Here is a 26,531-nt window from a genome sequence, read left to right as displayed (position 1 = left end):
TTCGATCATATATAACCCACCTTAAACCTTAAATGTTTATAAAGCGGATCAGTTATATAAAGGCTAGTGATAATAATATATGCACCAATAAACATTATTTAAATGCAAACTAATAAAAGTTCAATTTAAGAATTACTGACCATAAGTGGTACTCAATTAATCTTTAATATGACATGTTCATTATATCACATTTTTCTTTGACTAGACTATGGGGTTTTTCTTCTAAAAAACCTTCTAAATCTATTCAAGGAGGACAACTGAGTAGCAGTGATAAAACAGCCTACGCAACTGAAGCAAGGACACTGGAGAGGATCCTCCAGGCAACTAAGCTCAGACCCAAAACCAGCACGCGAACAGACATCTGTAATTCCTCTATGCACACACTCCTGTAAGAAACATGCACATTATGTGAATGCAGCCCAAATAATTTCTTTGCTGGTCACCCACGTGGGCCTGACAGACAGTCCCACTCTGGTGTTACAGTCTTCCAGGGTACAGAGCTTTACTGGCAGATGACAGGAATAGCTAAAATGGGAGGAAAACAGACCTATGTCATGGACAGCTGACTTGTGACTTGAGAGCAATGATTCTTATCTCCTTTCTGTAAATGACGGTTGGAAATACCAGGAATGTCAGACTCCAGATTTCTCTGCCCAGTCAGATACCAGAAAAGAAGCTGAACCCCCCAAAGCAGTATGTAACATGGTAGAGAGGTGCATTCTCGAGGTACCTGCTCAAATTAACTGTTATTTTTAATAAAAGATCTTTTGATTATACCGTTGTTTTATATAACTTAGCCCATTACTCTAAGTTATATACCTATATATATAGGTATATTGTGTTGCCAAACTAATTTTCCTCAGTATGTACAATTTCCATGAAACTGAGTTTTCTCAATACTCCTGGCTGTGGTTTCTTTCTCTAATTCCATTTGCAGGGGAGAACTCCCCTTTCCACAGAACTGCAGAGCTCTGCTGAATATTTAACTCTCAGTCCCTGTGCAGACCAACATGAACAGCTATTCCACATGACAAACTCATACAGAATAACCAGTCAAGATACCCAGCCCAATCAGAGTAAAAGCAGGGTGCTTGCCTTGTTATCTTAAATGAGAAGGAGAACAAGACAGAGAGCATTTGTATCCCAGCTTTGGACCTTACCAACTGTTACAGTTTACCCTCGGAAACAATGACCTGATTTTGACAGGGACCTCCTCTGAGCCCTCTATGATTCACCTAGAGAGAAACAAAATCAGCCTCTTAATGAGGTGGCATCTCTTGAAGAGATATGATTAACGAGTTTGACTTAAAAATGTGTTGTCATTACAAGCATTGCCACTAGCTTTCCACATAAGATAAATCAAGACACAGCAGGTAGGCAAAAAAAATAATTAGAAAAAAAGGCTGACACACAACAAAAAGACATGTAGGACATCTGAGCAAAAAAAGAAAGGGGTTTGGTTCAAAACTATCTTTGAGGATGCATCCAGTTTATTCTTAGGTATTTTCAAAAGGACCACCCTTTGCCTTCAATCCTATTTTGTTTGATATACTGTGCTACCATATAACATTTCGCTGAATTTATATCAAATAAGCCCACCCACTACCTATTTTCCCAATGCTGCAGGTGTCAGCTCCACAGCAAGAGCCAAACTGAGATTATTTTATAAACATGCAGCCATTGCCATACTTTCCACTTTGTTTTGCAAAGAAAATCACAACATGACTTTTTTATCCTTAACTTTACTCATTCTTAAATTCCTTTTTATTTTCAATTATACCAAAACTAATCTTATTTTCCACAACTAATATTATTCATAAAGGTAGCAGAAGCTTTAGCTTGAGAATATAGACACACTGTCACTTTCTGAGAAAAATTAACCATCTTAAAAACACTGAGAATATTAGAATATTAATATCAATCCTCAAAATTATTAAAACTTATTCAACCCTAACAAATGTATATATAATTTAGATTGTTATAAAACATTTAAAGGCATCAGTATTAGTTTATCTGTGGGTATGTAGTTGAAAAGAGCAATCACTTGGATTTTTATCTATCTTGATTCAATTTGTGCAATTCAATATGCAAAAGATGTTTTTCTATTCACCTATTCCTTAAAATCCAAGAACAGTTTCCCACTAAGAAATTCTATTTATTCTGCATTTAACTAGAGAAAATTGCGTTGCGTCCATTTTTATGTCCTAAAAAACTAGGCTATAAAAATAAAGAGATAGAAGAATCAATACTTCACTCAAGTGATATATAAATCTGAGTATCGCCAAATCCTGCAAGCCTGTATTTATAAATTAATTACCTCAATAGCAACATATAAGTTATAAGGTGTAAATAGCTCTAATGGAGGGTTCAGAAGAACTTTGTGAGGAAAAATTTTAAAAAGCAGACCAGGGAACAAAAATAACAACTAAACAGTTCAGCTTATTGCTATAGTTAACAAACTTCCCCTTAGGGAATAATTATCATGATCCTTTTAGTAATAAAAGTGTAAAATATAAGAAACTTCAGCTCAGATCATAACTAATGAAGACTGTTCAAGTTTTATTATGTGCTGTTCTGTCATAAATAGCTTTAAACTTTGCCTATTGGTTTGTATTTGATTTTTCTTAACTATTGGGTTTAATCTAACTATTCCTGTCTCAAGCAAAACTAATGACCACAACATGGAGATGAAGTTGCAGCCACTTCACCTGCACTAATACATGCAAATGTTTTAATCTGGGGGGCTTCTAATTAGCAGCTGAATAACCCCTCAAATTCCAAGCACCTAACTGGTTGGGGTTTGCTGAATGCTAAAGGAATCAGCTACTGAGGTTATTTTCACTTGAGCTACAGGTGTGTCAAATGCAGCATTTTGATAGCATCAGTGAAATTGCAGAGGTGGAGAGGAAAAAAGAAAAAAAACAGCATCTAGTCTGCAGCGTAGACTCCGTTTCTAGCTTAGGCACGTCTTTCCCTCAAGGCTACTCTGGAGGTTCAGCACAAAGGAAGATGTGCTGCTAAAAGCAGTGTGAACTGGCTGCTGTCATCTCAAAAATCCTTCAACTTCGTTTATGAAACCATGCAAAAGAGTCATACTCTTGGCACAGCTTCTTTCTCCAGCTATAAGCATTCTAGAAATTGCCCACCCAGAGTTATATGCAGAATCACTGTGAAGTGATAATCGTCCTTTCTTGCACATTACCTCTACCCTGTTGTCATGAGCTCTTGATGCCCAGCACCTATTATTTCCTTCTTCACTGCCTCAACACTTGACCGTAAGAGAGACCTTCTTCTACATGCCCTGTTCGCTAGTGACAAGACTTACCAAATGTTAGAGAAGAGCAGGAGGGAGGAAGGAGAAGAGATTCATGATTTGCACATGCATGTCAATAAATGGTGACTGGCCTTTTGTGACAGAGTATTGCAGAACATAAAGTTGAGAAAGCACTGGCCTTTGAATTTAGGCATGTCCCAAAAGTGTATTGAGAAAAAAATGTCTTAGCAATATAGAGGCCTAAGTACCCTCTGAGGAGCTAACCTTGAAAGAAATATCTACATTGGTAATTAATATGAACCAAAAAGCTGATTGACTGACAACACACCAGAAATTTCAGGTTGATTGCAGCCAGAGGAAAGTGTGGCAGTGAAAACTGCAGAAAGCTAAAATTACTGGGAGAACTGTATCACCAATATCACACCTGGCACCACAGGCACCCTCCAAGACCTCCACCTGAAGAGCTGGCTGGCAGCTGAGGAATAGGCACACATGTGAAGACTGTTTAAAAATAGGAAAAGAATGGTGTTATGAGTTAGGGAAAAGTTAGAACAGAAGAGAAAAAAATAAGACTGATTTTTTTGGTTGTTTTTTATTCTTTTCTGTTCAGCATCCAGAAAATAAAGCAAGGTCAAAGAAATAAAGTATTTTGCCGGTCTGTGGAAAAAAGTTAGAAGAGAAAGCAGCTCAAACTCAACCCATTATCCCAGATTACTCAGAAAAATGCAACGTTTAACTTTGAGAAACCCTTATTGCATTTTCAGCCCCTGATGCCAAGGTAACTACCTATTCCTGTGTAGAGGCAGGAACACTCACACACCAGTTTTTGCAGTGAAATGAGAGCATGGTCCTTCACTACACAATGGCATTGACAGCTGATTCACTGAAGTTTATAAAGCACTTTGGCTTCTTTAAATGAAAAGTACCTTATTCTGGATCATTATCTGATCTCTGGCAATAAGATATGGACACTCAATAGCAAGCTTAGCTTTTATTGAAGCATTACTGTTTTCTGCCTTCACTAGCTGCTCTTCAGTTGGCACCAGTTAACCCATGACTGACTACATCCACTGCTGCCCTTTTCATGATCTGCAAGAACATTTTAAAAGCAGTTTTAAGATTTTAGCTCTTTTGTTCTATTTCATTTCTTGGACTCAATTCCACTTTCCACATGAAATGTATATCAGGTAGTTATGTGAAGCACCTCTTATTACATACTACTTTTTCATTATTGTATTTTGGAAAAATTGACATTAAAGATTCCATCTAAGTGCACTGCATTTCATCATACCAGTATATAAGTGGTACTGTCTTACTTGTAAATTTAAATTTAATTAATTAATGGAAAATGTCAGTAGGACACAGCACCCTTCTTTCTGCTCCTGAATGAAGAACAGCTCAGAGAAATGTCACCAGAGTGACTCAGACCTGTTTCTTGGTAGGTGTTTTGCACAACCACGTTTTTTTTTAAAACAAACATCCCACTTGCTTTCTTCTATAATGTTAAAGACAGAACAGACAAAGAAAAGATATTTCGTCTCATCCTATTGAATTTCCAGATCTGGTAACATTATGATTTGCTTAAAATGTAATAACTGGAGAATTTTAGAAAAATATTTAGCTGTGTATTGAGCATAACTGAACAAAATGATCTCTAGGCAGGATTTGATGTCTGGAGGATCCAGAACTATTACAACATTTCAGTATTGCACATTAAAGGGAGACATTCAGCTTGTAAAGGCTTGGAAAAACATGGATATGCTTTAATGATCAAACTACAGATAATGGAAATACTTTCTCTAATTTTATCCAGTGATTCTTACTTCATTAACCAGAGATAATGTTCAGAAGAATGTCAAAATATCAGTAAGAATCGAAGGAATCATCTTCCTGCATGCAGAATCAAAATTACTATGACCAAGAAGGACAGCAGATATAGACGGCAAAGTAATGCTCCGCCATGGGGGGCCCAACCAACTGGCAATGATCGTTTTTAACTGAACTTGCCAGCATCCTCTGGACTTGAACTTTAAGCAACAGAGTTCAAAAGCTGATAAAGGAAAAGCAGCCTAAGATATCAACCCAGGAATTAGTATCAGAATTAGCAATCGCAATGTTTTAAAATGTAAGATTTCACCCTGGGGAAATGGGGTGCATCAAGTAGGAAATGTTATTGAAACACCTCTGACCTAATATAGCAGGGGTATAAGATATACATAAATTAAATATCTGCAAAATTAGTTAACATGGTCAGATTAGCAATAGATAAATCAGTTGAATATGAAAGTGACAGGTCATAGGATGCGATCCAAGTACACACCCTTGAACATCAGTAATCCAACACATATTTTTGTCACAAGCAACATACCTAATACATTATCACTGCTTGAGTTTTAAAAATGTAGAACTTCTACTCACAGAAGTTGTATTAGGTGAAAAGAGTCTGGTAGTTACACACTGTAAGTGCAAAGAGAAGAAACCTGGCCTTGCTGAAATAAGGATCTTTTCCAATTCACTTCAGTAAGATAGAATTATTTTCTCACCAATGGAGGAGTCAAGCAAAGAACCATTTTAAATTAGATTAAAGACTGCCTTTTACTAGTAACATTTGAAGTCACAGTGATGCTTGAATATGGTAAACTTTCAGTACTACATACTGAAAACATTAAGACTCTCTGTCACTAGTCCTTTTTTACCCTTTGCTTATAAAAGATTGTTCCTACCAGAATTTTGCATATAAAGTTTCCTTTATTTCCGTGGATACTCTCACATATAAATTTACCAAAATATTTTAAAGCAAAGGCAACTCAAAAAAACTTACACTGTGATGCCAATGAAAATTCCTGTGTATAAAATAATTTTATAGAATATTCTTAATTTATCCATGTGATTTAATTACCTTGCTTAATTTCATTCACAACACCACAGACTTCTATAGTGAGCTATAGTGTTTTACACTACTGTTCCTGCTTAAATAATTAATAGCTTCTCTTTCTTTTCTGTTCCAAAAACATAAATGGAAAGTTATTAATATTATGTTACACTTGATTTCTAAGATAAGCTTGTTGTATTAGTTCTGAGGCTTGTGACTTCATTTTCTAATAAGACTATATGGAACTGAATGCTCGAAGCATATGGATCGCTTCTGCAAAGTATAGCCTTAGAATTAATCATGGGCATAATTTTGCATTTTTTAAGATAGTATGCAAATACATTTTCCTTGACTTACAAAGTTGTTTTAAAAAATATATGTTGTAAGTGTGCCAAAGAGAGGATAATTCATACTGAACACATTCAGTAACAAGCACATACATGCGTTTTGCTAAGTTGGAACAAGAATGAGAAATCCCAAACTGTGCATATAAATCAGTCAACTTCACTATATACATTGAATCTACAGGGTTTGGGTTTTTTTTTTCTCTCCTGCTTCCCTTATGCTGTACTTTAATAGATTTTTACATATCAGAACATTCATATTTTAAAATGAAAATTCAGCTGAAACAGTTCTCAACTGAGCTGTATTTTCAGCCGCTGCAAACCTTACCAATGGGAATTAGAATATGCTTTTGTACAAAAAACATTTTCCTTAAAAATATTAAAACTTATGAATGCTGCCATGTAATGAAAAATGTAAATTACAATTGGTGTCTGCACTAAAAGATCAAATGCTTTTCTGTTTCCTTTAAGATCTTTGAAATAAGGAGTTTTTCGTGTTATTAATCCACATGCTGGGTTGATGGGCTGAGGCCAATTGTATGAGGTTTAACAAGGCCAAGTGCCGGGTCCTGCACCTGGGTCACAACCCCATGCAATAGTACAGGCTTGGGAAAGAGTGGCTAGAAAGCTGCCCAGTGGACCTGGAGGTGCTGGTTGCCAGCCAGCTGAACATGAGCCACCAGCGTGCCCAGGTGGCCAAGAAGGCCAATGACATCCTGGCTTGTATCAGGAATAGTGTGGCCAGCAGGAGCAGGGGAGCGATCGTGCCCCTGTCCTTGGCACTGGTGAGGCTTCATCTCCAATACTGTGTTCAGTTTTGGGCCCCTCACTAAAAGACAGACATCAAGTTGCTGGAGTGTGTCCAAAGAAGGGCCACAAAGCTGGTGAAGGGTCTGGAGAGCAGGTCTGATGAGGAGAGGTTGAGGAAATGGGGTTTGTTTAGTCTGGAGAAGAGGAAGCTGAGGGGAGACCTTATCACTCTCTACAACTACCTGGAAGGAGGGTGTTGGTCTCTTCTTCCTAGTAACAAGCGATAGAACGAGAGGAAACAGCTTCAAGCTGCATTAGGAGAAGTTTAGATTGGATATTAGGAAAAAATTATTTACTGAAAGAGTGGTCAGGCATTAGAACAGGTTGCCCAGAGAAGTGGTGGAGTCACCATCCCTGGAGGTATTTAAGACATGTAGATGTGGCACTTCAGGGCATGGTTTAGGAGACATGGTAGTGTTGGGTCAGTGGTTGGGCTTGATGATCCTAGAGGTCTTTTCCAACCTTAATAATTCTATGATTCTATGTGATCCAGCTTCTGCTATTGTCATGTGCTAAAACCCTCTATGATTGCAGAAAAGGTGACTAAATCAGTCTTTGATCTGAAGCAAACACCAGCTTTACAGATATCACCTGTCCTACGAGTCACTCAAATCAGCTCTATTGACCATATATAAGCGGCCTGATTTTTACTTTTTCTGTGTGTTTGTTTCTTAAACCAATGGGTGCAACAGCTGTTATGTTTGTACCTATTACAAGTATCCTGTTTCAGTTTTGAAATAGTACCTCTCTACACTATCATTTTTTTATAGCACAAATTTCAAGCTCAAAATAGTTTACCCTACTGGAAGGTTAAAGAAAAGTTCTGAAATTATCCCCTTAAGAAGGATAAAGGAGAGTGGTATTGGTAGCAATGGTTAGTGTTGATTTTCTGTCTCCAACATAAATACTGATTTAGGAAAGGAAAACAAAATCCTTGAAAGACATGTCTCTTAGATTTTTCTTCGACCCAATCCACAAGAAATAGAGCTTTACCTACTAAGGAATCCTGAGCACATCAGAATAATTCTTTATTTTTTTTTATCTTTTCAGATGCAATAATGTGCAAACCCCAAGATCTTCCCTGGAGAGATAATTTACAAGTATTAACTATGAACTTTCTTTACTTCCTCACCACCACCTTTCAATATATGCCCATCAGTGCTTCATTAATGGTCTATTTGTAGAAAAACAGAAGGCAGAGAGTGATTTTATACCAGCAATTTGTTTACTTTCTTGATAAAAAAGCTAAGTCTGGGAAAACCAGTGCCATTCCAATAAAAAGTGTGTGTTTGTGAAAAAAATGGAGAGGACTAGAACTGCCTTGGTGTGCCCACTGTACCTGTAACATGACAGCAGTACCCTAATGACAGTCCAGGTAAAAATCACAAATCTTTTATATGTAAAGGCTCTGGGGCACATCCATTCTGATCTGGCAGCAGATAGGATTGTGATAATATATTTGTGCTGCGTTATGGCCTTCAAATCTCAGAAAAATATGGCTTCTACTATGCACATGGGGAACCACTGTCCAAAAACACAGAAGCTCATGTCCCCATCCAAAATCTGGCCATCATGAAAGAAATCCAACTCAATAACCAGGGAGTAGATAAGATACAAGTAACAGTAACACATTACTGGAATATGTATATAGTTTCCACTAAGTCAATTTACTTAACGGTGCCCACTGAATTAATAGTTGTTTATGTTTCCAAGACATGGGGGAATTTCAGATGGGTGAAGGGAGATATTTGAATGATTTTACTGAAAATGGGATTGGAGAAGGAAGAGGGCAGTAGTACAGTGCAATTCACTCACAGGATGCTTAGCGCCGGTCTGAAGAACAAGTGGGAAAATTGTGCCTACAGAAGAATATTTCACAGAGTAGGAGTGAACAGCTGGACACTGGATTACATTAGCCATAAGCTGTAAGCTCCAATTAATGTACATTTGAAGGACCATCAGTTCCAAATACATTAAAAGTGAAAATTACTGTCGATCACTCAAAGATTAATATTTTTCTTCTTATGAGAGCCTTCATTTTCAAAACACATGGGAATCTTTGCAGCTATTATAAAGCTTATGATAACTAACATGTAAAACCTTACATCCAGAAGTTATACTCTTGTGCAATGTAAATAATTGCAGCTACCCCAGAACTTCATAGACTGAAAAACAATCCTGCTGTAGATATCCTTGATACCAGCTAATTATATATTCTCTGCTACAGCTTTTAAGTCATTATAGAATTGACCATACTTCATAGCAACAAAGATGGTGTCCCATGGGACTGACTTTCTGTTGAAAAAAGCTTTAATTTATTTATAGCTACACTTTATACTGCAAATGACACTGGGAACCCAGATAAGCTGTTTGGAAGAATTGCTCTCTCCTTCTATTAAATTAGCTGCTATAGTTAACTGATTAAAATCTTATTGCAAAAATAAAAGGCTCAGACAAGTTTGCTTTATAACAAGGAATTGGAACACATTCTGTGCTAGGAGCTAGTGAGAAAATAATGACTACAGCAAAGATTTCTTTTACAGTTTCTGAATGCCTTTTATGCCAAAAGAAATAAAGAAACCTTTACAAAGAGTGAGGGAGCTTTCCAATAAACCTTTTTGTGTACTGAAAGATATATAGGCTGTTCCTGAAATGTTTTGAGCAGGCACTCAGTGTAGGGCTGAAGAAGTGCAAAATGGCTTTGTCTGCTCAGTCCTGGGGTTGCTCTGTGGAGCTTATGCTTTAGAATAAAGTGGGTTCAAAAGCTTAGAAAATACTGTGTACAGTACAGAAGTATATCTGTTGTTATTTTTAAAGCAACTACTCTTATCTGCAATAGCAGCAATTGCGAGTATAGTTTAGTTGAGGATCTTTAGAAAAAACATCTCTGTATTGTCTTAAGAGAACTTTCAAATACAAAGAAAACTTTACTATTGTCTCAACCTATGACCTAAAGCCTGAGTCTTGGAGAAAAAATAGGTTAAAATTAAAAGTCTATTACACATATTTTTTATGTTTCCTTTGGTGACCTGCATATTAAGTGGCAGGTATGGGGCTCAGTAACGTGACTCTAGTTTTCACTCAGTACCCAGAGAAAGTATTTTTAAAATATTTGTACCAGTACTCACTCTTTCTCTGGCATGATTTTTTCATTTTCCTTTCACTGGGTAATCAGTATTTGAATATTCCTTACAGGGCTGGGACTGTCCTGCTGTGCAACCTCAGGCAGCTCGCACATGAAATTGCAAATCTAACAACAAAAGGCCATATCTGAAATGGAAAATAAAAAATGAAACTCATTGGCTGCAAGAATTCTAGGGAAAACTTTAAACAGCATTACATCCACCTTGGTCTTCCAAGACCTTTTGAGTCTTTTGAGTGCCTTTTGAGACTCTGAGTCTACATTTCAACACCTTTTCTCTAAGCTGGCAGCTCACTGTTGCTCTTCTAGGCTTTATATTGTTAAGCCTCTCAAAGACTTATCAGTCAACAGCAAGAACCACCATCATGCACATTAATGTTGATATCAAGCTAGTACTTTACACAAAAACTTCTTTTTATTCATAGCAAAATGTTTCCCCAGAACCACACTGAACAGCAGACTCAGACGATCAGCTAATTAGTCAGGTAGGAATTTTATGTTTATCTCTGTCTCTGATTGCTCAGGTGACAGGCAGGGATCTGGGACAGTCACTCTTGCTCTTGGCTTTAACATTTGTCTGCAACATTTATGAAGCCATGTGTCTTCTCAATCTGTTACTAAACTTGCATCAAAAGAAAATGCAAGCGAAGGCTGGAAAGTTATTTCAAATGTTTTGTTTATTTAATAAGCTATTTAACTGCCATATCCACTGGTAAGGATAGGGGTTTGTTTTGTGCTGTAACTATAACCATCTTCCCTGGATACAACACATAAATATCTCACCTAAAGGTTGGCATTAACAGCACTTTATTTACTAATTAGTTCAGCAGTTTATTACACTGAAATTTAAATGTACTAATCAAATGTTTATTTTGTAATCATGTTACATTAATGTTAATTAATGATGTATTTATCGCTTCATGGATTACATTTAAATTTATATGCTCCAGTCAAAAGTTTGACATTAAATTGCACCTACCTAAACAGTCTCTAATATATTGGTTAGTTTTAAATGCTGTTAAACTAATACAAGTATTTCTTTGTATTGAAAGGATGCATTTTCTTAAAACATCACCTAGATAACTTCATAATTGTTATTCTGTGAATATTGTGGTAAATATTTCTTTCATAATTACAATATAGACATGAACCAAACACCTTTTAAATAGATTTTTTTCCTTCTTTTTCTAATATGAAGAAGCAGCAATTAGAGAAGCAATTTTAGAAAAACTTTTTAGTCCAGACCAGATGTACCAAATCACTAGAAACTTCCAAGGAATATTTCAATAAAGTTAGACCTAATTCCCAATGGATTATACCTGTGATTTAGTTATTAACCACTAATCAGCTGCTCTTGTTATTGTAAGGCAGGGGAGACATAGCCTGTACCACAAGGCAACAACAAAGAAAGAACCCAACGTAGCAAGGAAACTACCAGACACAGCCTAGATCTTACTGAACTGCACCTGTTTGCAGCCAGGTTTTCACATCTATAGTTCTGAGGGAGATTTAGGCAGTTTTAAGAAACCTCAGGTGGAATGATAAAGAGAAAACAACAGTAAAACCAAGGATTCTTCAGTGGAATTATGAGTGTATGACAACTTGACTACATATAGAAAAAAATTCTATACTACTACACATTTCCTGCTTTCCAAATATTAATACACTTTGTGGTTATCAACTCCCATAAACTCCTATTCAAGATGGAACAACCTCATGATCAGAGTTTACAGGCAGGACAGAGACAAATGAAGCTTAAGATGCAAAGATTTGTCATCTTCATGAAGCTGCTTATAAATGACACAGTTCAGACACCCCTTTCCCTGCCAAAAATGAACATTCAGTTGCATTAACTTCCCAAAGACTGAGGCAGATTACAGCTCTCCAAAGATATGTTAGATGTTTAGAGGGAAAATGGAAATCTTTAAACTTTGAAGTCTGGATGATTTATTTCATGACCTATCTGTTCACAGAATCCCAGGTTGGAAGGGACCTCAGGGATCATGTAGTCCAACATTTCTAGGAAGAGCACAGCCCAGACAAGATGGCCCAGCTCCCTGTCCAGCTGCATCTTGAAAGTGTCCAATGTAGCCGAGTCAACCACTTCCCTGGGGAGATTATTCCAATGGGTGACTGTCCTCAATGTGAAAAATTTTCCTCTGGTGTCCAATTGGAATCTCCCCAAGAGCAACTTGTGTCCCTTCCCCCTTGTCCTTGCCATGGGACTCCGTGTAAAAAGGGAGATTCCATCTTCTCTGTAGCTACCCCTGTGCTGGTACATGGTGATGAGATCCCCTCTGAGCCTCCTTTTCTCAAGGCTGAACAAACCCAGGTCTCCCAGCCTATCCTCATATGGCAGCTTCCCAGTCCTTTGATCATCTTGGTGGCCCTTCTCTGCACCCCTTCCAGCCTGTCCACATCCTTTTTGTAGAGCAGGGACCAGAACTGCACACAGCACTCCAGGTGTGGCCTGACAAGTGCTGAGTAGAGTGGGATGATGACTTCTTTATCTCTGCTGGCGATGCCCTTTTTGATGCAACCCAGCATCCTGTTGGCCTTCTTGGCCGCAGCAGCACACTGTTTGCTCATGTTGAGCTTTCCATCCACCAGAACCCCCAGGTCCCTTTCCACAGAGCTGCTCTCCAGCCAGGTGGATCCCAGTCTGTGCTGCACTCCTGGATTATGTTTTCCCAGGTGCAAGACCTTACACTTCTCCTTGTTCAACTTCATAAGGTTCTTGCTGGCCCACTCTTCCAGCCTATCCAGATCTTCCTGCAGAGCAGCTCTCCCTTCTGGAGTGTCTACTGCCCCACTCAACTTGGTGTCATCAGCAAACTTCATCAGGCTACACTTGATGCCGTTATCCAAATCACTTATAAAGATATTGAAGAACACTGGGCCCAATATCGATCCCTGGGGGACTCCACTAGTGACAGGTTGCCACTTGGAAAAGGAGGTATTTATCACCACCCTTTGGGTGCAGCCTGTCAGCCAGTTCCCCACCCACCGCACAGACCACTCATCTAGGCCATAACGCATTAATTTCTCCAGGAGGAGACTGTGGGGGACTGTATCAAAGGCCTTGGAGAAGTCGAGGTAGACAATGTCCACTGCCCACCCCATGTCAACCAGGCAAATTTGTTCTTTGTTTAGATGCCAGCTTGAGTTGCAAGGTTTTCTTTTTGTTTCTTTAATAACTGGCAAAGCCTTAAATTCATATACCAAATTTCAAAGAGTTTTTGTTTTGCTTTCTTATAGATTATCGTCTTCACTTACAGGATTGTCAGGAAGCATATTTCAAATGTCATGTGATATTAGTGTCCTGTTCAAAGTTTTTGGATTTTTTAGAAAACAGCAATAAAGTAAAGCTAATGTGAAACTCTCCTTCCCCTAATAACTTGTTCAAGTACTGTATCAAAAAGAAATAAAGCCCTGTTGCTTTCATAAAAGAAAAAAAAAAAAAAATCAGCTGTCATCTTGCTTTACATTTGCTGCTTTATCTTTTCACTTCACTGGTTCTTCCAACATTATTTAGTCTCATCTGAGCCTTTTAAAAGCTCTTCTTTAATTTTTTTTTTATGCTGCTGAAACCCTTTGCATTAATATAATCCCTAAAATGGTCTATGCAAGTTACTTTTTTGCCAGTGGCAGATTCTGGAACAGAGCTCAGATGCTCAAAATCCCATTCCACTATTCTTATCTAGAAATGACTCCCAACAGACTGAGCTCACATTAAAGTAACCTGATGTCAGCTGGTCTGAAGATTTGTGCAGAGGTATTCTGCTGTTAGTGGTTATTCAAAATACAGTTTTGTAATTACTGTTTTAAAATTCAAGTTTAATTAACAAAACATTTAGGATACTGACCTATAGCCCATACTTCTCCTAATAACATAATGCTTATAAATGTAGTGCATTTATAGCATAAGATATTGGAGCTAAATCTGTAATGCCTTTGCCAGTGAATTTGCTGATAGAAGTGGGCGAACCGGAAGAACATTTCCAGAAAGGAAAATTATGAAAATTTAGAGATAGAATTGAAAAGGAAAAACACCAAATGGTAAACTAAACAGATAAATAAAAAATAAATTAATTATAAATAAAGAATGGCTTGGAGGCAGCCAAGTGGCAGAGGACTTACAGTATCACAGCAGCAGTTCCAGTGATCAGAAAACAATCAGTAAATACACCAAAGTTTATTATTCTCAACTTCTGTGTTGCCCTGACACAGTGATACAGATTTGGAGTTAAATAGCCAGTGGATGTAGGAATATCAAGGCTTATAGAAATGCCCCTTATTGCACAAAAAGACGTTGCAGTGGAAGGGTAAGAAATTAATACTTTGAAATATATTTTCTTAATGCTCCATGCACAAGCATTTTGTCAAAAGAAATGATATTTCAAACACCAGTTTCCCAGGAGAAACACAGGAGCAGTGTGGGCCACACTGACCCAACTTAGGTGCCAGACGTCCTCACCCTCCTCAGCCCACTCCGGCCAGCTTCAGAGTGCCCATTACCACAGAGGCTGCAGTTACCTTGCCCAACTTTGACACATGGCCCCAGCCTTAAAAAACACGCAAAAATTCCCACACCATTGACATGGATCAGGCATTAGAACAATCAGGAGAATCCTTTCCTTCAAATCTCGATGTTGGAAGAACCTAATACCCAGAGGAAATTCTCAAGTAAATGAGCTGGAGGGATGCTAAGGCACTGGAGGCTGGGTAGCTGAAAGGAAATAGGCAGGACTCAGCTCAGGCCAGGGGTCTGCTCTAATTTGAGGAACTGACAACACCAAACAGCAGAAAGGAAATAATTAAGTCCAGTGCATGCTCTGATTTTGTGAGCTACTCTTTCTTACTGCTCTTCTGGAAACTATGTCAGAGCTAATTAATGTCATCTGTGACAAGATGGGCCTTCTTAATGAACTTTCTTTTTTCCCCTGCAAGTAAACTATGCTCTTTATATTTTGAATGCAGCGTCACATACCAATTTTACTACTTTTGCCAGAAATATTGCTGCAAGTTTTGTATGTTGCTGCAATGCTTATTTTCTCCATCCAAAATTTATTTAAGCTATTGACTGGATAACACAGGGCTTTTCTTTGTTTGCCAATTGATTAAAAAGGAATTAACCACCTCTTTTCTTTAGACCTTTTTCCTGTGCATCACGTTCTGTCATTTTCTGATTTTAAACACAAGCAAAAACCATTTCTGTGCAAATGGGTATTTTCTTTCTTTTGCAAGTATTAATATAGATTTCAGTATTTATAAGAAATTACTAAATCTTAAATCTTCTTTAGATCATCAAAGCTATTTTTCATTTTCTTTCATAACTAGCCTTCTTTAGAACTTAATGAAAATACTTTTTTTTTTTAAAAAAAACAAAAAGTAGGTCAGCTTTTCGTTTCACAGGGAAATGGGTAGCAGTACATTTTACCTGCTAATTTACTAAATCCTACATGAGTAGTAATAAAAGAAGAGGTCAATCCCCACTAGTACTGTATTTTAATTATATACAGTTATCTCCCAAATTAAATTTTGCCTGCCAGCTGATTATCATAATTTAAGTTCTTCAAGTGGTCACAATTATTTTGAAAGTACTGTCTTTCACATGTCTTTCATTCCTTGTCAATACTCTTACAAATGACTCCAAGGGGAAAAAAACCCACAAACTATCCAAAAATGAACTACTAAATAAAACACAAACAAAAATACTTCTTGCTTCATGATTCAGTAAATCATGAGTAAAAATGAGTTTTTCTTACTACAGCTGAGAATACACTGTACCGGAGAGACTTAAAATCTTGCTAGAATATGGTCTATTTGGTTTCTTCACTACGTGAAAGACATTATGGATCTCATTCTTCCCTAACTGCAGAGCAAATTCATTAGCAGCTGAGTACAACACAGTGTCCAAGCACCGGCGGCTGCATGGACTTGGCCATCCACTGTGCAATGAGCAGCAGCTCAGGTGGAAAACACGGGGCAGAAGATGGTGATACAGGCACCACTGGTCACAAACCTCTGATGGGGAGCATACAGTGTGTGACTGCTCACCCTTGCACACACACCTTAAAGTGCTCCAGGGGAAGGAGGGTACACACATGGAGGTATCAGCATAAACACCAAAGAGACCACAAGGCCTCATCTGCTCCCCAAACTCACCCCTGCTTTTAGTCCACGTCCTGGCTTTCTGCACATCTCCTTTTCCAACAGGAGCTTTTAAATACACTGTGTGAGGTAGATGTTCATGCACAAATTGCAATCCTCAGATTGTACAATTCACGTGCTAAGTCAGTCACTATTCACTCCCTTTTATTATACTAATAAATTATACCAATAAATAGCTCAGGTGGTGTTTTTTGTTGTATCAGTTTTTCATTTAATAGCATAGAACACATAGTAATACCATGAAATCACAGGGTAGTGTGCGGCATTAATAAACAGAGCACATACAATAAAAATTTCTTCACCTACCACTTTTTTGTTTGTATTCAATCCTCCTTATCTGAATTTATTTCAGCATCATAAAGCTGCAGCAACACGGATAATGGAGGTCAGTTTCATTTCAGACTTGCAATTTTTGTACACATATAACTGGAATGAATGTGCATGGAGGATTGTCCACTCTTCATTTTCTACATGTACAGGACAAACCCCTCATTGCTCAAATGACACAAGGCATTTAAATGTGTGAAGTGAACAGTTAAAATCAGCTAGGAGATTAGATGCTTTACTACACCTGTGTATTTATCATGAGGCCCCCAGACATCATGGCAACATAACTAGCATGAAACTGAAGCAGGTAGAAAAGAAAATTATGTCTAATTTTTGAGGTTATAATGTGTTGGACATTGGAAGCATTTATTCACTTTCTAAAATAGGAAGGCTATTCTGAGCCAAGTTGCATAAAGATGATGAAAATTGAACCCAAGGAAAATCTAGAAAAATGTAAGCTTCTTCTTACCAGCTCATTAATAACTGAAATTTAAAGGAAACACTTATCCAGCGCTCTGATTTGAGCTCATAAGCAGAACCTTTTGCACTGCCTTTTAACTGGTGGTTCCTGGCTGCACAGGGTGTTGGGCTATTTGTATTTCAGTCTTTTCAGTTGGAATCAATATGTACAAGATTTACTATTGCAGGCTGCCTCCATATCCCAGATGGCCCCTCTGAAATATTGGTCCACCTCCTGATTCCACCTCCTTACAAGATGTTTTAGAAGGAGGCTTGTAGACTATATCAGGTAATGTCTCCAGATAGTTACCCAGTGCTATTTGAAAGCCCACCCAGCCACAGAACTGCAGTCAGAGAACGTGAGAGGATAAATGGAGCTCTTCAGGCAAAGAGGTGATTTAGGAAGTCTGCTGAAAAACTTCAGCTGAAATTTATGTGCTTTTAGAGAACACAGTTTGAAGCTCAAAGAAACTGTGGTCCCAAAACCTCAGGCCAGAAAAAAATAGATGTTGGCTCACCACAAGTGTTTTGCTTAACTGGAGCTCTGGCAAGGGCTTACCTTCTTTGCAGTCTGAACATATCAGAGAAAACAAACTGAGACTGGGATAAAACTTAAGACTGGGATCTAGCTTCTGTGTCAAAACATGATACTGCACAAGTCTGTTCCACTACTACAGGGCTCACTCATCTCTCTTCAGATAGGCCCAGCATACATTGTATAAAATTTTTACCTTAAAAACCCCCTATATTCCTGTGTCCAAAGACAATCCAAAGATTAGTAACTGCTATCAACTCTCAAACACCAAAAATATATATTTTTTTTTTTTACAACCTGACAAGCTCATATGGGAACTACAGCACACCATTCCAGACCAGGTACATCCCAGTAGCCAAAGTTAGCTCAGTCACTGTCAGGCAGAGTGAATCTCGGACATCTCTCTTTAGGTTAAGGGTTTAGGTTTTTTTCAGCTGCCAAAACAGAGTCTATCACCATTGCTGTCAGAATTATCAGCTGAGTTCGCAGAGCATTTGTCCACCTTCACTGTTCATATTAGTCTCAGCTCTTCCAAGGCAACACGAGCTTCAGAAAAGACAGGCTTTTTGATAGAACAGGCAAATTACACATGAAGAAAAGCCACAAATTCTTAGTAATAACACATATTGGGGAAAAAAACCCACACATTAAAAAGGAAAAGGAAACCGAAACCTGACCCATGCAGTTTATGAAAAATGCTGTTGTTATTCTCTAATAAAAAGTATTTTGTGGTCAAACAGAAGTTTTTGAGATATTCGCTCCTAATGCACTGCTAATTGCTTCAATATATTAAATCAGTGTAGGAGGGTGTTTTTTCAATGACTGAGAAGACAATCAAGCCAGAAGATGGGAGGTTGCATTAAACTCTCATATTTAATGGCTCTCTTTCCATAACCTAGAAGTTTTATACACCCATCCATTCTACCACTCTTCATCTGTTCTTGGCATGGTCATAACAAACAGTACATTGACAGCTGTGCACTATACATCTGGAACAATGCTGCTGTAAGCAAAAAGCTGTCTTGAAGCCTTCAGTGGCACTTTCATATCATCAGGATGCCTTCTGTGAACCGAGTAGTGTTTGTGCTCAAAGCCTCTCCAGCTGTGGAGACTCCCGGGAGATTTTACAAGCTATAACAGACCCATTGTTGTTTCAAAAGTAAAAACAAGCTAAGGACATCAAATTTAAAACAAATAAAAATTGTCAGATTTCATCCATAGGAAAAGGAGGAAAGAAGTATGTAAGCTAGATATTAAGAGAGTATTCACCATATTGAAACTGCTTAAAAATGAGGAAGAAAAGTGTAGTTCAAGAACTGCATTGATTATACACTCCTTTACTCTAGAAAAAACAGCTGATGAGAATGTCCATCCAGTCTCAATTTCATTCTCAGAATGCCATCATCTATTTAAGTGGAGAAAAAAAAATATCTTGTTAAATGCTTGGCAGGGCCTTCTAGGAGACTTATGGCACAACTGCTGCTGTGTAGAAAGACTCCCTTTCCTTTCTCTGTTATCTCAATCTCTTTTGTAATCAGTAAAAAATATGATATAGAGGACAATCAACCCTAGCCATGCCACAGAGCAAGCAGATTACTGACCAACTACACTCAGAGTTTAATATTTAGGCATTTGAAGAAACAGTCGGAATTCTGCAATTGCTTTACATAAAGATGCATTTTATATAAATAAGTATTAGTTCTAAGAAGTAGCTAATTCAAATATAGTTGGCTATCCAGAAGTTAGAAACTGTTGGAAACTTTGTGAGATTTTGTTTTGAAAACTAATTCCACATGTCACTTAGGAAATGCAAGTTCTAAGTTTGCTTTCCCCAGGTGACTATATTCCATGCTCACTGAAGCAGCACAATTTAGGTTGGGAGAAATGAGATTTCAAAAGCTTATTAATTGCTAAAAATATGTTTCCAAAGGGAAACAAATGCAACACAATGCATCAACGTCATTCCAAGTTTGCAGACAGCCTGAAATAATAGCTTTGATTTAGCTGAAATATAATCATACAAATGTCAATTAATTATTTCTCTAGAGATCAAACTACCAGCTTTACATCTGTTGTAAATTCCAGCTAATTCCCAGACTAAATGTGGGACCAGAAATGCTCCTGTCATTTGGCCCAAACTGACAGGTTTTCCTTGAGACTCTCTAGATTTCTCCTCTTTAAAATCTATTACACACTGAATCTTAAAACTAAACAAATAAAGGTGTAAAACAATCAAGTATAAGATAAAAAATAGGTACAATAGAGGTGCTGCTTTGTTTAACATTTTCATGTATAAATTACTACTAACCTTCCAATTTTATCTATTGCAGACAGCTGTATTATCTATGGGTTAGATCCCAGGAGAACTATAAAATTTAGGGTAATTTGTTGCAAGGTTTTAGTCAAGATAATTTTGTAGTGTGCAAGAACCTGACTTCTATCTTCAGTTTGTTAAGTATGTACTTCTCTTTGCTTCTAATTCAGGACTTCCCTCAGGAGATTTCCTCCCTTCCTTTTTTTCCAAAATAATCCTCCTAAGACCTTCAATAAAAAGTGTGTCCTTCAGTTCAATACTCATCATCACTCAGAATTTTACTCCAGAATAGTACATACAAAATCATATTTCCCTTACTTATTCATCCATGGCTAGGGCTTCTCCTCCAAAGCTTCAGTAATTGCTAAAAATTTTAAATCCAGCTTTTATTTAATGGAAGCTGAATGTAATCTGTTCTGGTGTGACCCATAGTGATTGCAGCTTTTATCACTCTCATCATATTTATTAAAGTGATTTAATAACCACTTTATTGATTTAATTCAAATTAGATACCATACGAATTGGCAGAGTTAAACCTCCTCGAACACTACCTTTTAAATTCCAGGAATAGCACTGACTGCTGGCTAAAAAAGCTCCACTTTATGTACACATACACAGGCTCTGAATCTTTACTCAAGATGGTCTGCATTTTCCCATATGTAGTGAACACAATCACAGTCATCCATAATGCTGGGGAAAAAGTGTTGGTAACAGAAAGGAGTTTTTTTTTGCTGTGGAGATGCATGGATGAAAACACACGTTAAAGACAGCAGCTAGCCTGGATGTAAATTCTTCCTACTCAGAAAGCACATGTGATAGTCATCACACTCAGGCTACCAAGCTCCTAGACATGAATTCAAGATCTACACACTTGTGATTCCAAATCTTACTGAATGAAAAGATAAAAAAAATTGGAGCTTTATGCCTGACTACCAACTTGCATAGTGTTAACAGCATGTTTGAACTATTTTCTTGCTGTTTTGGGCTTCTGATGTCGTCAAACGATAGTGATGGTGTTTGGATCCCAAATGATGTGGGCTTTTTTTTTCCTCCCCACACTCAACTGCACATTTATGAATGTCATGAATGTCACAATATACAAAGATTTACATCTTACAGCCCCTGGGGTCAGGGAAAATGACCAACATCAGGGAAAGCCTGGAAAAATTCTGTGTACTGAACTGTGTCCATCATGTCTGTATGACAGCTCTTTTCACAGCTTGTAAGGATCAATGGGACACTATCACCCTTGACATTCACAATATTTACTAAAATGTATTTAAAAATTGGCCTTAAATGTTTACTGATTACTGTTCTCTGGGAAGAGTATGTAACACCTTCAGTCATTTTTATGTGGTTTTGGGCAAACTGCCTTAGTAAAATAAGTCCAATGGTCTCAATTTCAATGGAACTGTTGTAAATTAAACTAAAAATAGGACAGCAGAGGAAAAAAAGTCAGATCTTATAAACTCATTCACATTTACAGCATAAATGTAACTACACTGATTTGAAATGGAAGAAGCATCCTAGCTGCAAATATCTCAGTTTATATCAACTAGTGAATTATTTCCATAGTGAGATAGGTACAAAAGTAAATGTCAGGTGTCCTCTGCTCATCTTTTTTCAACTAATGATTGACAAGAACGATTATGGTTCAACCAAAACAATTTATACTGCCTGAAGGGATTAATTCAGTAATAGTTCTTTATCTATCTTCTTCCATTGCAAAACACCAATGCTTTTTATGACTATTAAATCTGTAAGACATTAATATCTTATTTTTTTCTCTAAGGTGACTATAACTTTAACTTAAACACCAGTTTATAGGTAGGTACTATATTCCAGGTACTTTTGTTATGGGAAAACACATAAAGAAGAAAGGTAGAAACAGTAGAAACTATATATTTTGCAGGAGCAAATAATTTTTTATTTTCTTATTGCAAAGTCTGCATGTCTCAAAAGTACAGCCAAAGCCAAATTTGCCAGCATTTGAAAGAATGGTTACAAAAAGGGTGTAGAATGGGGAGCACATAAATCAATTCCACTTTCCTTCAGCAAAAGAGACCTTGCTCTTATCAAGACCCACTCTGTGTCTCTGAGACTGCTGTAAAATCTGGAAGCAATTAATATCCAGTGGCAGAATAAGAGAGTGCAGGACCAGTCCCTCTCGGTGGAAGTGCTCTTCAGCAGCACGATTTTACAGAGCCTCAGACACCGGGCAGGAACCCACCTCAACGTCACTGAAGGTGTAAGAGTGTCATTGTCTCCTGCCTGCAGGCCGGACATATTGATAAAAGAGCCTTCCACTCTTCCCTCCCCTATGCTAATATTCTTAAAAATTCATAAATTGCAATTGTGGGGACCATTACATGAACCTGACGTGGTGACTTACATACAATACATTTCTCTGGAGGCAAATATAACGATAAATGTAACAACAAAGGAAAAAGCTAGATTAAGTAGCATTGCTCCTGTTTATGGGCAGAAGTGCCAGAAAAAATTGCACTTGCTTTTATTCACAGTTTGCTCAAGATTAATAAAACTCATGCAGATTTTATGGACCTGGGGAGAGCTTATTTTTATGAAAAAAAAAAAAAGATACAGATGAAATGTATTCTCTGCTGTACCTCAGGAAATCTGCAAGCTTTAATCCACTCCAGTGGAACTGCTGTGGAATAACAGCAGCATAATTAATACAGTAGTTTAACTGGGGAGTTTGCTTGAATATAGATAAAGTTCTAGTTTTATACATATGGCATTTTCCACACTGTCATTCATAGGTTGTGAAATAGAAATGAAAGATGAGATCAGCTAACAGAGCATCTCCTAATATATGTAGATATCTTCCATCAATAACAATGAAATTTTTTCCAAGGAAGATCGTCCTTATCTCCCTTTAATTCTAACAACATAAACATTTCATTCACTTTTAGTATCTGTTCATCGGTTTGTCTTGAGTGCGTTCAAGTGCTGTTCAAATAATCCTGTAATTTATTGAGACAACAGGAAATTAACTGGGTAAAGTCATCCATGTTCACTCTATTTATGATTTAATCCCTAAAGTCCTGCCCAAAACACAGCTGAGAATTAAAAGAAAAATATGTCTTCACTAAATCTTGAGTTATAAGATACTCAATGTATTTTTCAATTGTTCTATGAGTAGCAGTAAATGATAATAGGCAATACAATAAACAGTTATGGCAGAAGAAACAGAAATAAAAATGTAAGTAATTGACTGCATAATTACAGAAGTATAAGCTGGGTAATATTCAGCAACTGAAAAACAAAATCCAGTTTTAGGCGTATCCTTCCTAACCTGTTGATGCATACTTCTTTGAAATAAGTAAGGCAAGCAAGTAAAAAATAACGTCTATTCTGCAGGTCTCCAAAAAGATTTCTCAGGGTCAGATTCTGATTTCATGCAGTGTGTGTAGATATATGCAGCAAATGAAGTTCTACCACTGAATTTAGGGACACAAACATTTCCCACACCAGTTTTTGGTGCCTCAAAATTTGCATTTGTGATGATGGCCGACTGTGCTTGTTTTGGTTGGGATGGAGTTAATTTTCTTCATAGTAGTTAGCATAAGGCTATATTTGCATTTGTGCTGGAAACAGGGTTGATAACAGAGGGATGTTTTAGTTCCTGCTGAGCAGGGCTTACACAGAGTCAGGGCCTTTTCTGCCTCTCACCCCACCCCACCAGCGAGTGGGCTGGGGGGGCACAAGGGGTTGGGAGGGGACATGGCCAGGACAGCTGACCCCAACTGACCAAAGGGATATTCCACACCATATGGCGTCATGCTCAGCATACAGAGCTGGGGGAAGGAGGAGAAAGGGGGCAACATTTGGAGTGATGGTCTTCCCAAGTAACTGCTACACATCATGGAGCCCTGCTTTCCTGGGGATGTCTGAACACCTGCCTGCCCATGGGAAGGAGTGAATTAATTCCTTGTTTTGCTTTGCTTGTGTGCATGGCTTTTGCTTTACCTACTAAACTGTCTTTATCTCAACCCACAATTTTTCTAATTTTTAGTCTTCCGATTCTCTCCCCCAACCCACCGGGGTGGAGTGAGCAAGTGGCTGCATGGTGCTTGGTTGCCTGCTGGGGTTAAACCACAACACCTAGTTAGGGTCATCATCTTCCTTTCTTTCCCAAGCACTAGCAATAAAGCAGGAGTAGGTACCGGCATGGGCTGACTGGCTGTGACTGTGCACACTCAAACAAAGTATGGATAGGGCATAATTAATGCATAAAGTGACACAGGCAGCAGGATAATGTTATCAAGAGTCTTTTGTATCTCATTCTCTGAGATGAGGCACGTGTTAATGACTGAATAGTCTTTATGCACACACATATATTTCATGGGCATGTTTTGTTTTGTTCTCCCCCTCCCTGCCCCCCAAAGATACGCATATCCTTTTCCAGGTTCTCTCTAGAAGTAAGTAATCTAACACAAATCTAACAATATTTGAAATTAAATCCAGGACAGATGGACCAGTCCTACTTTGGATCCTGACTTGCAATTTGCCCATGTGAAGGAGCCATCCAGGTTCTGATGCAAACATAACTGATAAAACCACAGCTTGGGAACTTCTGCAGCCCTGAAAAGGAGAGCTATCAGCGTGAATAAAACAAACCAGAATAGACACAGAGGTCTATTAACCTAAAACTCAGGAAATTTTTTGCAGACCAAATGATTATAAACATGTACTTGCTGCCCTATCAAACAAACACTAACTACCCAATTTTTTTCAATCATTCTAATTCCAGCCTAACATCTATCTACTTACACAGCTGTGTAAATACTGTCACCTTGAATGTACAGTGTATAATTAATCCAACAACCATAGACTCAATTTTTTCTACTTATCTTGCTTATAGGAAGCCTGCCTTTTATTTGCACTGGTATGTTACCTCTGATCCACAGAGTCCCGAGGGAATATCTTACTATGCACCAAATCCCTTTCTCATAAGTTTGTCATAATGTCATGACTAAATCTACATGAACAACTGACAATAAAACTAAACTAAAACAAAATTTAAAAAACAAAGCACAAAACCCCAAAGCCTTATGGAGTTCAGAGAACCAAATTTCATTTTCGCTCAAGATGTAGCAGTACACCACACACTCAAACTTATAATCACTTAGCAACATTAATTCACCATTCTATAAGGACCCAAAGGACTGATCATAGAAAGGACTCCTTCCTACTCAGTTTGGAAATTCTGTTGTAGGTTCAGCACGCACCTGAGTGAGGAACTGTAGTGCCCAATGCACCTGTCAGGTCAACGATTTCTCTTTCTTAAGAGTGCACAGGGAATTTTGCACATAATGGAAGTCGTATTTAAAGTTGTAACCCATAACAGTTTAGATCATTACAGCTGGAAAAGTATTTTCTGTTTGATGATGAACAGAAATCTTCTGTGAAACTTTAATAATTTTCTATTCATTTTTGAGTGAATGTGTTTATAAATACAATTTTCCAGTGTATTATTTTAACACTGGTTTGGTTAAAACATACTTAGTTATAACTGACTTTTGTAACAGGGAAGCAAACTGTTACAGATCATGTTAAATTTCTATTAGATTTAGCAATAATCAGGGAAATAACTGTGATGATTTTCTATATGCACCTCATTTTAAAAAGTTTATATTCTATATACCAATATTGTTCTACAAGACTTTTACTATGTTATGTCATATAAAATGTACTGTAAGACTTGTAACAAAAAACAATACAACAAACCATGAAAAATAATTACATCATCTTCAACAAAATTCAAATATCTCAGGGTGAACCATGCAGAGAAGATTAGCTACAAGAGAGAAAATCCATTTATGGGTATTGTTCCTCAACAGGAGCTTGTTTGCAGGGGAAGTTTATTTCAGTACATAGGTGAATTTTACTTGCACCATTCATCCCAAACAATCCTTAATATTAAACTGAGCAGAAAACAAGAATTACTTTTATGAAAGCTTTTGCAGATTTCATTCAACCTCAGGAACCACCAGGTGGAACAACGTGTGGAAAAATGACAGAAGCTAGAAAAGGTAGTACAAGGGCCCAGATGCAACTCCCAAGTCTAAGACTTATTACATGAGAATGGACTTGAATTTCAGTCTCCTACAATGGAAGGGGGTCACTGTAATGATTAAAGTACCTGCTATGTGGAAGTGCCTCTCTCTAGAGGAACTTTACTAATAATTTTAATTTCCCAAAAGAACTACCCATTTAGAACAAAAAGCCCCTCACAACAAAACAAACCTTCCAACAA

Source organism: Phalacrocorax aristotelis, chromosome 7 (assembly GCF_949628215.1).
Source record: "Phalacrocorax aristotelis chromosome 7, bGulAri2.1, whole genome shotgun sequence".
In the NCBI taxonomy this organism is placed as follows: Eukaryota; Metazoa; Chordata; class Aves; order Suliformes; family Phalacrocoracidae; genus Phalacrocorax; species Phalacrocorax aristotelis.
The sequence above is the reverse complement of the archived record's forward strand: the minus strand, read 5'-3'. Positions refer to the sequence as shown.